The sequence below is a fragment of the Xenopus laevis genome, chromosome 9_10L (genome assembly GCF_017654675.1).
Source record: "Xenopus laevis strain J_2021 chromosome 9_10L, Xenopus_laevis_v10.1, whole genome shotgun sequence".
NCBI classification, from domain to species: Eukaryota; Metazoa; Chordata; class Amphibia; order Anura; family Pipidae; genus Xenopus; species Xenopus laevis.
Genome location: NC_054387.1, coordinates 60,865,271 through 60,878,823, shown reverse-complemented (window position 1 = coordinate 60,878,823; position 13,553 = coordinate 60,865,271).

The window sequence follows — 13,553 nt, the reverse complement described above, 5'->3', positions numbered from 1 at the left end:
GGTGCCCTCGCATTATGTCACCACGCGACGTGGAGTGACATCATTGATTGAATGAGTTTGTGTACATGGAAGGGGTCGAGGTTGAGTTGCCTAGGGTGCCTATCTAGCTTGGCTCGGCTTTAGGGCAAGGGCACATTGAGCGGATCATTTGCTTTCCGTAGCCTGTATTTCAGAAGCAGGCCAAGGAAAGTAGATCTGCTGTCACCCTTCCTTTCATGTAGCTCCATTGAGAGGGCTCATTGATAGAGTAGCACTTGAACTAAGATCTGCCTGTTTGGCCCTAAAGCTGTGGTCACACGGGCTGAAGGTCTCTGCTTCAGCGGATCAACCTGGACAACCAAGCTTCTCATAATCCAAATTGTCAGCATGAGGGTCAGGTTTATAGTTGGTCTGTATATGGACTGGCCACCGTTAGACAAAAGTGGCTCTATGGTAAATATGAGGAAAACTAGCAGCACACAGACCAATTTGGAACCATCTGTCCTTCCAATGGAAGCTCGATACAAAAATTGCTTAATTCAAGAGAATGTAACTGCAAGCAACTTCTCAATACACATTCATTCCTTGTTTTTCACCAGTATTATAGTTAATTGTAAACTGCAAGGGGCACATTTATTAAGGGTCGAAGTGAATTCAAAGTGAATTTTCGAATTAAAAAACGTTGAATTTCAAAGTAATTTTTGAGTACTTCGACCACTGAATAGGCCAAAATTTGTTTGAATCGAAAAAACTATTCGACCGTTCGAAAATCGAAGTACTGTCTCTTTAAAAACTTTGACTTCGACACTTCGCCACCTTAAACCTGCCGAATTGCTATGTTAGCCTATGGGGACCTCCTAGTATTTGGCGTAGTTTTTTTTTGAAAATCTTTCGATCGATCGTTTAAATCGAATCGTGCGATTCTAATGATTTCTACATTCGATCGAACGATATTTAGATCGAAAACGGCTAAATTACCTAAAAAAAAAAAAACAATTAGATGGTCGAATTTCGAAGTTTTACCACTTCGAAATTCGACCCTTAGTAAATGTGCCCCTAACTGCTGTTGAAATCGGTGTATCTTTATCCATTGCAGTTCTTTTGTTCTGACTCTTGAAACAACATAGCAGATGTCACTTCACTCCAGGTTTAATCAATTAATAACCTGGCTCCTTGTTTCAAGAGTCAGAACTAGGGATGTAGCGAACGTCGGAAAAAAAGTTCGCGAACATATTCGCGAACTTGCGCAAAAACGCGAGCGGTTCGCGAACGGTTCGCGAACCCCATAGACTTCAATGGGAAGGCGAACTTTAACATCTAGAAAAGACATTTCTGGCCAGAAAAATGATTTTAAAGTTGTTTAAAGGGTGCAACGACCTGGACAGTGGCATGCCAGAGGGGGATCAAGGGCAAAAATGTATCTGAAAAATCTGCCTGTGTGTGCTTGGAAGAGATAGTGTAGGGGGAGAGCTGTTAGTGATTTCAGGGACAGATGATAGTAAGTTTGCTGGCTAGTAATCTGCTTGATACTGCTCTGTATTGGAGGGACAGAAGTCTGCAGGGATTTGAGGGACATTTTAGCTTAGGTAGCTTTGCTGGCTAGTAATCTACTGTTCTCTTTAAACAACTGCCATACGTTGACCTTGTAGGCATTGTTTGCCCAGTTTTTTTGGACGCAGCCACTGAAGCACAGTTGCCAGAAAAAATATGCCATATAAATGCTGAAAATAGTCATTTTTCGCCATACGTTGACCTTGTAGACATTGTTTGCCCAGTTTTTTTGGACGCAGCCACTGAAGCACAGTTGCCAGAAAAATTATGCCATATAAATGCTGAAAATATAAATTTTTTTGGTTGCAGCCACTGAAGCACAGAGGCCAGAAAAATTATGCCATATAAATGCAGAAAATATGCATTTTTTTGGTCGCAGCCACTGAAGCACAGTTGACAGAAAAATTATGCCATATAAATGCTGAAAATATAAACTTTTTTGGTTGCAGCCACTGAAGCACAGAGGCCAGAAAAATTATGCCATATAAATGCAGAAAACATGCATTTTTTTGGTCGCAGCCACTGAAGCACAGTTGACAGAAAAATTATGCCATATAAATGCTGAAAATATAAATTTTTTTGGTTGCAGCCACTGAAGCACAGAGGCCAGAAAAATTATGCCATATAAATGCAGAAAATATGCATTTTTTTGGTCGCAGCCACTGAAGCACAGTTGCCAGAAAAAATATGCCATATAAATGCTGAAAATAGTCATTTTTTGCCATATACGTTGAGTCAACGTATGGCAAAAAATGACTATTTTCAGCATTTATATGGCATATTTTTTCTGGCCTCTGTGCTTCAGTGGCTGCGGCCAAAAAAACTGGGCAAACAATGCCTACAAGGTCAACGTCGTTGACCTTGTAGGCATTGTTTGCCCAGTTTTTTTGGCCGCAGCCACTGAAGCACAGAGGCCAGAAAAAATATGCCATATAAATGCTGAAAATAGTCATTTTTTTGGTCGCAGCCACTGAAGCACAGTTGCCAGAAAAATTATGCCATATAAATGCTGAAAATATAAATTTTTTTGGTAGCAGCCACTGAAGCACAGAGGCCAGAAAAATTATGCCATATAAATGCAGAAATATGCATTTTTTTGGTTGCAGCCACTGAAGCACAGAGGCCAGAAAAATTATGCCATATAAATGCAGAAAATATGCATTTTTTTGGATGCAGCCACTGAAGCACAGTTGCCAGAAAAATATGCCATATAAATGCTGAAAATAGTCATTTTTTGCCATACGTTGACCTTGTAGACATTGTTTGCCCAGTTTTTTTGGTTGCAGCCACTGAAGCACAGAGGCCAGAAAAAATTAAACCAGTAGGGTTTGCACCCTAGTTTGTAACGGTGGCGGAGGGAGGAGGAGGACGCTAAAGGACAGCTGTGTGTGGAGTCATGAGGCTTGAAGAGAAGGACAGCTGCATAGAAGTCAGAACAAGTCTTCCGGCGTGCAGTAACCCTCCGAGATCCACCCCTCATTCATTTTAATAAAGGTCAGGTAATCGACACTTTTGTGACCTAGGCGAGTTCTCTTCTCAGTTACAATCCCTCCTGCTGCACTGAAGGTCCTTTCTGAGAGCACACTTGAGGCTGGGCAAGACAAGAGGTTCATGGCAAATTGTGACAGCTCTGGCCACAGATCAAGCCTGCGCACCCAGTAGTCCAGGGGTTCATCGCTCCTCAGAGTGTCGATATCTGCAGTTAATGCCAGGTAGTCCGCTACCTGCCGGTCGAGGCGTTCTTTGAGGGTGGATCCAGAAGGGTTGTGGCGCTGCCTTGGACAGAAAAACATTTGCATGTCTGACGTTACAGACTGGCCAAAGGGCTTTGTCCTTGCAGGTGTGCTCGTGGCAGGATTACTGGCACCTCTGCCCCTGGAATGTTGATGAGTTCCTGAAGTGACATCACCCTTAAAAGCATTGTACAACATGTTTTGCAGGCTGGTTTGTAAATGCCGCATCTTTTCGGACTTGTGGTATGTTGGTAACATTTCTGACACTTTATGCTTGTACCGAGGGTCTAGTAGCGTTGCGACCCAGTACAGGTCCTTCTCCTTAAGCCTCTTGATACGGGGGTCCTTCAACAGGCATGACAGCATGAAAGACCCCATTCTCACAAGGTTGGATGCAGAGCTATCCATCTCCGCTTCCTCATTATCAAGGACTGCATCATCCACGGTCTCCTCCCCCCAGCCACGTACAAGACCAGGGGTCCCCAAAAGGTCACCACTAGCCCCCTGGGAAGCCTGCTCCTGTTGGTCCTCCTCCTCCTCCTCCACAAAGCCACCTTCCTCCTCTGACTCCACTTCTGGCACCTCTCCCTGCGTTGCAGCAGGTGCCTGGGTTCGTTCTGGTGATTCCGACCAGAAATCGTGCGCTTCCAGCTCCTCGTCACGCTGGTCTACAGCCTCATCTGTCACTCGTCGCACGGCACGCTCCAGGAAGAAAGCGAAGGGTATTAGGTCGCTGATGGTGCCTTCGGTGCGACTGACCATATTTGTCACCTCTTCAAAAGGTCGCATGAGCCTGCAGGCATCGCGCATAAGCACCCAGTAACGGGGGAAAAAAATCCCCAGCTGTGCAGATCCAGTCCTACCACCCAGTTCAAAAAGGTACTCGTTGACGGCCCTTTGTTGTTGCAGCAGACGTTCCAACATAAGGAGCGTTGAATTCCAGCGAGTCTGGCTGTCAGAAATCAAACGCCTGACTGGCATGTTGTAGCGCTGCTGAATGTCAGCAAGGCGTGCCATGGCTGTGTAGGAACGTCTGAAATGGGCCGACACCTTTCTGGACTGGGTGAGAACGTCCTGGAATCCTGGGTACTTGGAGACAAAACGTTGGACTATTAAATTTAACACATGTGCCATGCAGGGCACATGTGTTAAATTGCCTAGTCTCAACGCTGCCAACAGATTGCTTCCATTGTCACACACCACTTTTCCGATCTGCAGTTGGTGTGGGGTCAGCCACCGATCGGCCTGTGACTGCAGAGATGACAGGAGTACAGATCCGGTATGGTTTTTGCTTTCCAGGCACGTCATCCCCAAGACAGCGTGACAACGGCGTACCTGGCACGTCGAATAGCCTAGGGGGAGCTGGGGGTGCACAGGTGTGGAGGAGGAGAAGGAGGACCCAGCAGCAGAGTAAGAAGAAGAAGAAGACGAGGTAGAGAGCGATGGAGGAGTAGAGGTGGTGGCAGAACCGCGTGCAATCCGTGGCGGTGACACCAACTCCACTGTTGTTGTTGAGCTACCCATTCCCTGCTTCCCAGCCATTACCAAGTTCACCCAGTGGGCAGTGTAGGTGACATACCTGCCCTGACCATGCTTGGAGGACCATGCGTCAGTAGTCATATGGACCTTTGGCCCAACACTAAGTGACAGAGATGCGGTAACTTGGCTCTGCACATGTTGGTACAGGTGTGGTATTCCCTTTTTAGAAAAAAAATTGCGGCTGGGTACCTTCCACTGCGGTGTCCCAATTGCTACAAATTTGCGGAAGGCCTCAGAGTCCACCAGCTGGTATGGTAAAAGCTGGCGGGCTAAGAGTGCAGACAAGCCAGCTGTCAGACGCCGGGCAAGGGGTGACAGTCAGACATTGGCTTCTTACGCTCAAACATGGCCTTCACAGAAACTTGGCTGGTGGCAGATGACTGGGAATGGGAACAGGTGGTCAAGGTGGAAGGCGGAGTGGAGGGTGGTTCAGACGGGTCAAGGAGAGCAGAGGTAGAGCAGTAAGATGCTGGACCAGAAGGAGTGTGGCTTTTAGTTTGCCTGTTGCCTTTGAGGTGTTGCTCCCAAAGTGCTTTGTGCTTGCCGCTCATGTGCCTTCGCATAGAAGTTGTACCTATGTGGCTGTTGGGCTTACCAAGGCTCAGTTTCTGACTGCACTCATTGCAAATTACAATGCTTTTGTCAGAGGCACACACATTAAAAAAATCCCACACTGCTGACTTTTTGGAAGTGTGCGATCTGGCGGTAACAGTAGAAGTTGGCGGAGTTGGCGGTATTGGCGGCAATGGCGGGTGCGTTGGCCGGCTGAACACAGGTGCCGATACATGTTGTTGCCCTGCTGATCCCTGCGGGCTGTCCTCCCTGCTTCTTCTAAGTCTTATTCTCCTACTGCCTCTCTGACTCTCCGTCTCTCCATCTGAACTACCCTCCTCTTGCTCTCTTCTACTAGGCACCCACAAAACATCAATCTCCTCATCATCATTCTCCTCAGATGCATCAATTTCTTCTGACACATCACAGAAGGAAGCAGCAGCGGGGACCTCCTCCTCATCACTCATTATGTCCATCTCTATCGTGTTCTCTGCCAGAATTAAATCTGGTGTAAGGTCCTCATCTCCTTCATCTTCTTCTGGCAATAATGGTTGCGCATTACTCAGTTCAAGAAACTCATTGGAAAATAACTCCTCTGACCCCAGTGAAGAAGGGGCACCGGTGGTGGAGGAAGTGTTACGTGGGGTGGCCATAGCAGTGGAGGATGAGGAGGATGTTGTGGTAAAGTTAGAAACGGTAGAGGATGGGGTGTGCTGTGTAAGCCAGTCAACTACCTCTTCAGCATTTTGGGAGTTCAGGGTCATTGGCTTTTTAAAACTGGGCAATTTGCTAGGGCCACAGGATTGCATAGCAGCACGGCCCCTAGCACGGCCTCTGCGTGGCGGCCTGCCTTTGCCTGGCATTATTTTTAAAAAAACAACAACAACAACAAAAACTCAGTTGGTTTTTCTGGAAACGATAATACACACAGCTAGATGGCGGGTTGAAGAAAACACTGTGCAAATAATGCCTACAAAGTCAACGTATACACTACTACAGCGGTGGATACGGATTACGTAAAATATATGAATGCTGCTTGAAAAAAAGTAACTCAAGTGGTTTTTCTAGAGACGATAATATTATCAATATTTAGACAAAATGTGAACAAGGTCACACAGCTCGATGGCGGGTTGAAGAAAACAGTGTGCAAATAATGCCTACAAGGTCAACGTATACACTACTACAGCGGTGGATACGGATTACGTAAAATATATGAATGCTGCTTGAAAAAAAGTAACTCAAGTGGTTTTTCTAGAGACGATAATATTATCAATATTTAGACAAAATGTGAACAAGGTCACACAGCTCGATGGCGGGTTGAAGAAAACAGTGTGCAAATAATGCCTACAAGGTCAACGTATACACTACTACAGCGGTGGATACGGATTACGTAAAATATATGAATGCTGCTTGAAAAAAAGTAACTCAAGTGGTTTTTCTAGAGACGATAATATTATCAATATTTAGACAAAATGTGAACAAGCTCACACAGCTCGATGGCGGGTTGAAGAAAACACTGTGCAAATAATGCCTACAAGGTCAACGTATACACTACTACAGCGGTGGATACGGATTACGTAAAATATATGAATGCTGCTTGAAAAAAGTGACTCCGGTGTTTTTTCTGGAGACGGTAATATTATGGATATTTAGACAGAATGGGAACAAGGTCACACAGCTCGATGGCGGGTTGAAGAAAACAGTGTGCAAATAATGCCTACAAGGCCAACGTATACACTACTACAGCGGTGGATACGGATTACGTAAAATATATGAATGCTGCTTGAAAAAAGTGACTCCGGTGTTTTTTCTGGAGACGGTAATATTATGGATATTTAGACAGAATGGGAACAAGGTCACACAGCTCGATGGCGGGTTGAAGAAAACAGTGTGCAAATAATGCCTACAAGGTCAACGTATACACTACTACAGCGGTGGATACGGATTACGTAAAATATATGAATGCTGCTTGAAAAAAAGTAACTCAAGTGGTTTTTCTAGAGACGATAATATTATCAATATTTAGACAAAATGTGAACAAGGTCACACAGCTCGATGGCGGGTTGAAGAAAACAGTGTGCAAATAATGCCTACAAGGTCAACGTATACACTACTACAGCGGTGGATACGGATTACGTAAAATATATGAATGCTGCTTGAAAAAAAGTAACTCAAGTGGTTTTTCTAGAGACGATAATATTATCAATATTTAGACAAAATGTGAACAAGCTCACACAGCTCGATGGCGGGTTGAAGAAAACACTGTGCAAATAATGCCTACAAGGCCAACGTATACACTACTACAGCGGTGGATACGGATTACGTAAAATATATGAATGCTGCTTGAAAAAAGTGACTCCGGTGTTTTTTCTGGAGACGGTAATATTATGGATATTTAGACAGAATGGGAACAAGGTCACACAGCTCGATGGCGGGTTGAAGAAAACAGTGTGCAAATAATGCCTACAAGGCCAACGTATACACTACTACAGCGGTGGATACGGATTACGTAAAATATATGAATGCTGCTTGAAAAAAGTGACTCCGGTGTTTTTTCTGGAGACGGTAATATTATGGATATTTAGACAGAATGGGAACAAGGTCACACAGCTCGATGGCGGTTGAAGAAAACAGTGTGCAAATAATGCCTACAAGGCCAACGTATACACTACTACAGCGGTGGATACGGATTACGTAAAATATATTATGGCTGCTTGAAAAAAGTGACTCCGGTGTTTTTTCTGGAGACGGTAATATTATGGATATTTAGACAGAATGTGAACAAGGTCACACAGCTCGATGGCGGGTTGAAGAAAACAGTGTGCAAATAATGCCTACAGGGCAAATAATGCCTAAAAGGTCAACTTATACACTACTACAGCGGTAGTAAAATAAAAAAAGTAAAATAAAAAAAAAATGAATATTAAAAAAAAAAATTAAAGTTGGTGCTGCTGAACTACTAGGAGCAGCAGATTAGCACACCAGTCCCACTCCCCAACACTGCTAGACTAATAGCACTGGGCTCTTATAGTAGTAGTAGTAGTAGTAGTAGTAAAACAACAAAAAAATAAATAAAAGCAGTCCTTACAAGGACTACTGTTATTGCAGCAGTCAGCAGATGAGATCAGAAGCAGGACAGCTGCCCACTGCAGCTACATACAGAGCACTGCAGTAGAAGGTAGATTACTAGCCAGCAAAGCTACCTAAGCTTAAATGTCCCTCAAACCCCTGCAGACTTCTGTCCCTCCAATAACAGAGCAGTATCAAAACGATTACTAGCCAGCAAACTTTCAACTGTCCCTGAAATCACTAACAGGCAGCAGCTCTCTCCCTACACTATCTCTTCAGCACACACAGGCAGAGTGAAAAAACGCTGCAGGGCTTCGGTTTTTATAGGGAAGGGGAGTGGTCCAGGGGAGAGCTTCCTGATTGGCTGCCATGTACCTGCTGGTCTGGGGTGAGAGGGCAAAAAAAAGCGCCAACAATGGCGAACCCAAAATGGCGAACGTCGCGCGACGTTCGCGAACTTCCGGCGAGCGCGAACACCCGATGTTCGCGCGAACAAGTTCGCCGGCGAACAGTTCGCGACATCTCTAGTCAGAACCAGCAGTGCAGAGAATGAAAACAGCCAAACAGATACTGCTTTCAATAGCAATTACATTTAAAAATCTTTAATAGTAGTGAAAATGGTATTGGGTTACGGAATGCTACAAGACACCAGGAAAGGACAAAGATTATATATTTTTTTTCCTCTTAATTTCACATGTAAAAGTTTATTGTTTTCTCCCTTCCTACTCAGCAAATAGGAATTTGGGTGGCGTAACGACATTACACCTTATTTCCCAGTTTGCCTGGGTCACACAAGCATTTTTATTGTTCACAATCGCAGGGTTTGTGTTTCATTTATTTCCATCTGTTAGTTTGCACGAACAAGGGAAAAAAAAAAAAAAAAATTGGCTAGAGATGTAACATGCTGTAATGCTGCTCCTGTTATATGCATTCTATGTATGGTGGGATGCCTATAATACTTGCTTTAAAGGGGAAGTTCACTTTGAAATGACTCTTTTATATTCGTAAACAGGTCTGCTATCAGAAAGCTACAGGGGATATTACAGTCAGGGGCTCCATGGCAGAGTCCTGAAGGAGGTGGGGCTTGTGGGGAGTGGGAGGGGTTTGTGTGGGTTGTAGGTGGGGAAAAATAAAGAGTGCCTGGGGTGGATCAGGTTTATGATCGTGTGTGTGTGCTTGGGCCATTTTTTTCATTTGGACCACATTCATGTTGGCAGGGCCCCTGGGGCTCAGCCAACCAATGGATTAACAATTGGGAACTACTGGGGGTAGGGCCCTGCTAATTTATTAATATGGGTCCCTGTGATTCCTGATGGTGGCCCTGTGTATAAATTACACCCTACCCTATCTTCCTAAAGCTTAGCTCATAACAAGGCTGTAGATATATATTTAAGTGTAACAGTCACCCTGCTATAGATTCAGGTGCACAAATAAGCAATCAACTGAAATCTTATTTTAACTGGTTTTCAGGTTGCCTCCCCTAAATTTATAGATTATTTATAGAAACATTGGGGTACCAGTTACCCTGCTATAGTTTCAGGGGTACCCAGGGCACAAATAAGCACTCACCCCTAATATCGCACTAACTGTTTTTCAGATTGGGCCCCATTAAGTAAGAAAGTTTTTGGGTGTAGTTTTCCATTAACTAATTCTTTTTAATTTGTATACCTAGTTTTCAAAAAATTAAAAAAAGGGTTGCTACATTTCTTTGCCCATAATACTGTTTTTTGGGTCAGGGTTGTGATCTCACTTCTAGATGGGTTGCCACCTTTTCTGGAAAAAAATACCGGCCTTCCTATATATATTTATCTTTTTTCCCTATTAATAACATTGGGATCAATCATCATTTTTACCGGCCAGGCTGGTAAAATACCGGCAGGTTGCAACCCTACTTTGTGGGTGGGGTGATGATATTATGAGGAGGGAAAATGGTTGGACTATGTAGGAAAATAGGTTGATGGGGTGGGGAGCAGAGACATTTCTATGGTTATAAGGGGTTGATTGGCAGCGGAGAGGGTTAGGGAAAGGAGGGTTTTATAGGTTATTCAAAATTTACCTGGCCAGGTGCCAATCCACTTCCATGTTGCATTCATTGTTCTACCTCCAACTGGCTAAATAAAAGCTAATCTCTGATTGGTTGCTATGGGTTACTGCCTTCAGGACTGGACCAAGCAGTCGCCCCCCACCACCCCCACTTGGGGAGGGCAGAAGACAGAGGCAAGTGAACACGAACTAGGAGTAGCAGAGGACCCTTTAACGGGTACCTGCCCAGCTCCCCTCTATCATTGCCCCCTTGGCTGGTGCATCTTCTGCCTACCCCTAGTTCCGACCCTAACTGGCACTGCCTGTGGGCAAATTTGCCCAATTTTGATAAATAAGCCTAAGACTTTCCAAATGACATAGCTTTGATACTCTGTACAGTTCCTGGCCTGTTTTTTTTTTCTATGGATAGGCAGGACATAGATCTTGGTTATGACTGAGAAACTGGCTAACATATTTTTTAGGTTATAAAGCAAGTCACCACTAGAGGGAGATGCATTTTATTCCCATAGATCAGTACAGTAGGAAAAAATTAATCTTGGGAACCATGGGAAAAAGAGCAGTCCAGAAGCATAAAGTACACAGAATTAGAGCTTTGGCGCAGAGATGGTGCTAAATACATCCCTTACCTTACAACCCATATTTCATTCTTAATTAAACTCAATTGTTGTGGAAGGACTACAATAAGGGCTCTTACTGAGGAGCTTTTTTCAATGGGGCTGTACTCACACAGGCGGGTGTAGGCGCCGAACGCAGGTTGAGACGCAACATGCTGCATTTTTCCTGCGTTCTGCGCCTACACTCGCCTGTGTGAGTACAGCCCCATTGAAAAAAGCTAAATGCGTCTATTCCTGTGCTCCCCTGCGGCTGAACGCAGAAAAATGGAATGCAGGGGAGCGCAGCTTCAACCACTCATCAGTAAGAGCCATAAAACACAACTTTTAGCAAGGGAAAATAGTTTCTGGCCCCACTTATTGTAGCCACCTGCCTGGTATTATACCGGCCTGGCCAGTAAAAATTAAGCTTGATCCCAATGTTATTAATAGGGGAAATCTGTAAAAATATAGGAAGGCCAGTATTTTTTTCAAGAAAAGGTGGCAACCCTAGCCCCAGTAGAAATGACTTGTGGGTGCAATGCACTAAGACAAAAGAAGACAGTAGACAACTGAGACAAGCCATATGTTTGGTGGAGTCAGAATGGCATCTCTGTAGGAAAAAGCAGCAATCAACAAGTGCCATTGACACGTTCCAGACTCTGCTCTCTAATAGGCAGGAAGTGACCCTTTGTTTCGCTCCTAGGGGACCAAGTGATTGTGGGGCCTAATGTGTATTTTGGAATCTGATATCCAAAACCACTGGTAAATAAAGGGGAAAAGGTGACCCTTGGCAGCTGGATGGGTGGTCCCTAATCGCTACCCAGTGTCAAATGTCTTTCTCATGGAGATAAAATAATCCACCTCTAGGTTTTAAAGAGATACACCTGGTTTCAGGCCCTCTGATTGCTGCTGACTGCAACTTTTACTATCCTTAATTGAAAAAATACCTCCCGTTTCTTTGTGGTTTTACATTTGGGGGGTTAGGGGAGGGGATGATATCACTCCAACTTGCAGTACAGCAGTAAAGAGTGACTGAAGTTTATCAGAACACAAGTCACATGACTGGGGGCAGCTGAGAAACTGGCAATATATCTAACCCAATGTTAGATTTCAAAATAAAATATAAAAATATCTGTTTGCTCTTTTGAGAAATGGATTGCAGTGCAGAAGTCTGCTGGAGCAGCACTATTAACTGATGCATTTTGAAAACAAACGTGTTTTCCCATGACAGTATGCCTTTAATAAGAAATACAGTGCATTTATTTTGGGGTTCTCCATAGAGGACAAACTCCAAGCATCCCCCTCAGCTATCAGTCCAACAAGAGAGATAGGAGTTAACATTCTGATACACTGACCAACCAAATGTTGCCTTTCCCAGCACTTAATGAAAGGACTGGTAATACTCCTGGAGTAGTTAAGAGCAGGGTAAGGCCTGAGACTTGTACAGCTGGATACACTTTTCTATCTCTCTGAATATAAATATATATATATATATATATATATATATACATATCTGCTGTATCTGTCTGTCTTTGACAGATGGAAATTAAAGTCTGTGACAATGTTATATTCACTTTCCAAGTGCAACTAAAGTTCCAAATCAGTAATACTGCGTGTACAGTGTTATCCACTCTATGGAATTTACAAAACAAATGCAAAGGATTCGGGGGTTCGGCCGAATCCAAAATAGTGGATTCGGTACATCCCTAATTAGAAGTAATGACTGGTTGTAAAAAAAAAGTTTACTACTCCAGAGTAACATTCCACCATTCCAATACTGTCATGTTGTGTGGCCATCTAAGAACACACATTCATCCTGCTATTCCACAACTACAGTACCTCCCAGCGGCTATTGTCCCCAGTCCCCACTGCTACTATAGGCACCATCTCTCCCTACTATACCTGCTATCCGACCGTCACAGCCCTTCCCAGAGGCTATTATCCCACTGCTACTATAGGCACCATCTCTCCCTACTATACCTGCTATGCTATCCGACCGTCACAGCCCTTCCCAGAGGCTATTATCCCACTGCTACTATAGGGACCATCTCTCCCTACTATACCTGTTATCCCACAGTCACTGTCCCTTCCCAGAGACTATTATCCCCACTGCTACTATAGGAACCATCTCTCCCTACTATACCTGCAATCCCACAGCCACAGTCCCTTCCCAAACACTATTAGCCCACTACTACTATAGGCAGCATCTCTCCTACTATACTATTATCCCACTGCTACTATAGGGACCATCTCTCCCTACTATACCTGTTATCCCACAGTCACTGTCCCTTCCCAGAGACTATTATCCCCACTGCTACTATAGGGACCACCTCTCCCTACTATACCTGCAATCCCACAGCCACAGTCCCTTCCCAAACACTATTAGCCCACTACTACTATAGGCAGCATCTCTCCTACTATACCTGCTATCCCACCATCACAGTCCCTTCCCAAACACTATTATCCCACTGCTACAATAGGCACCATCTCTCCC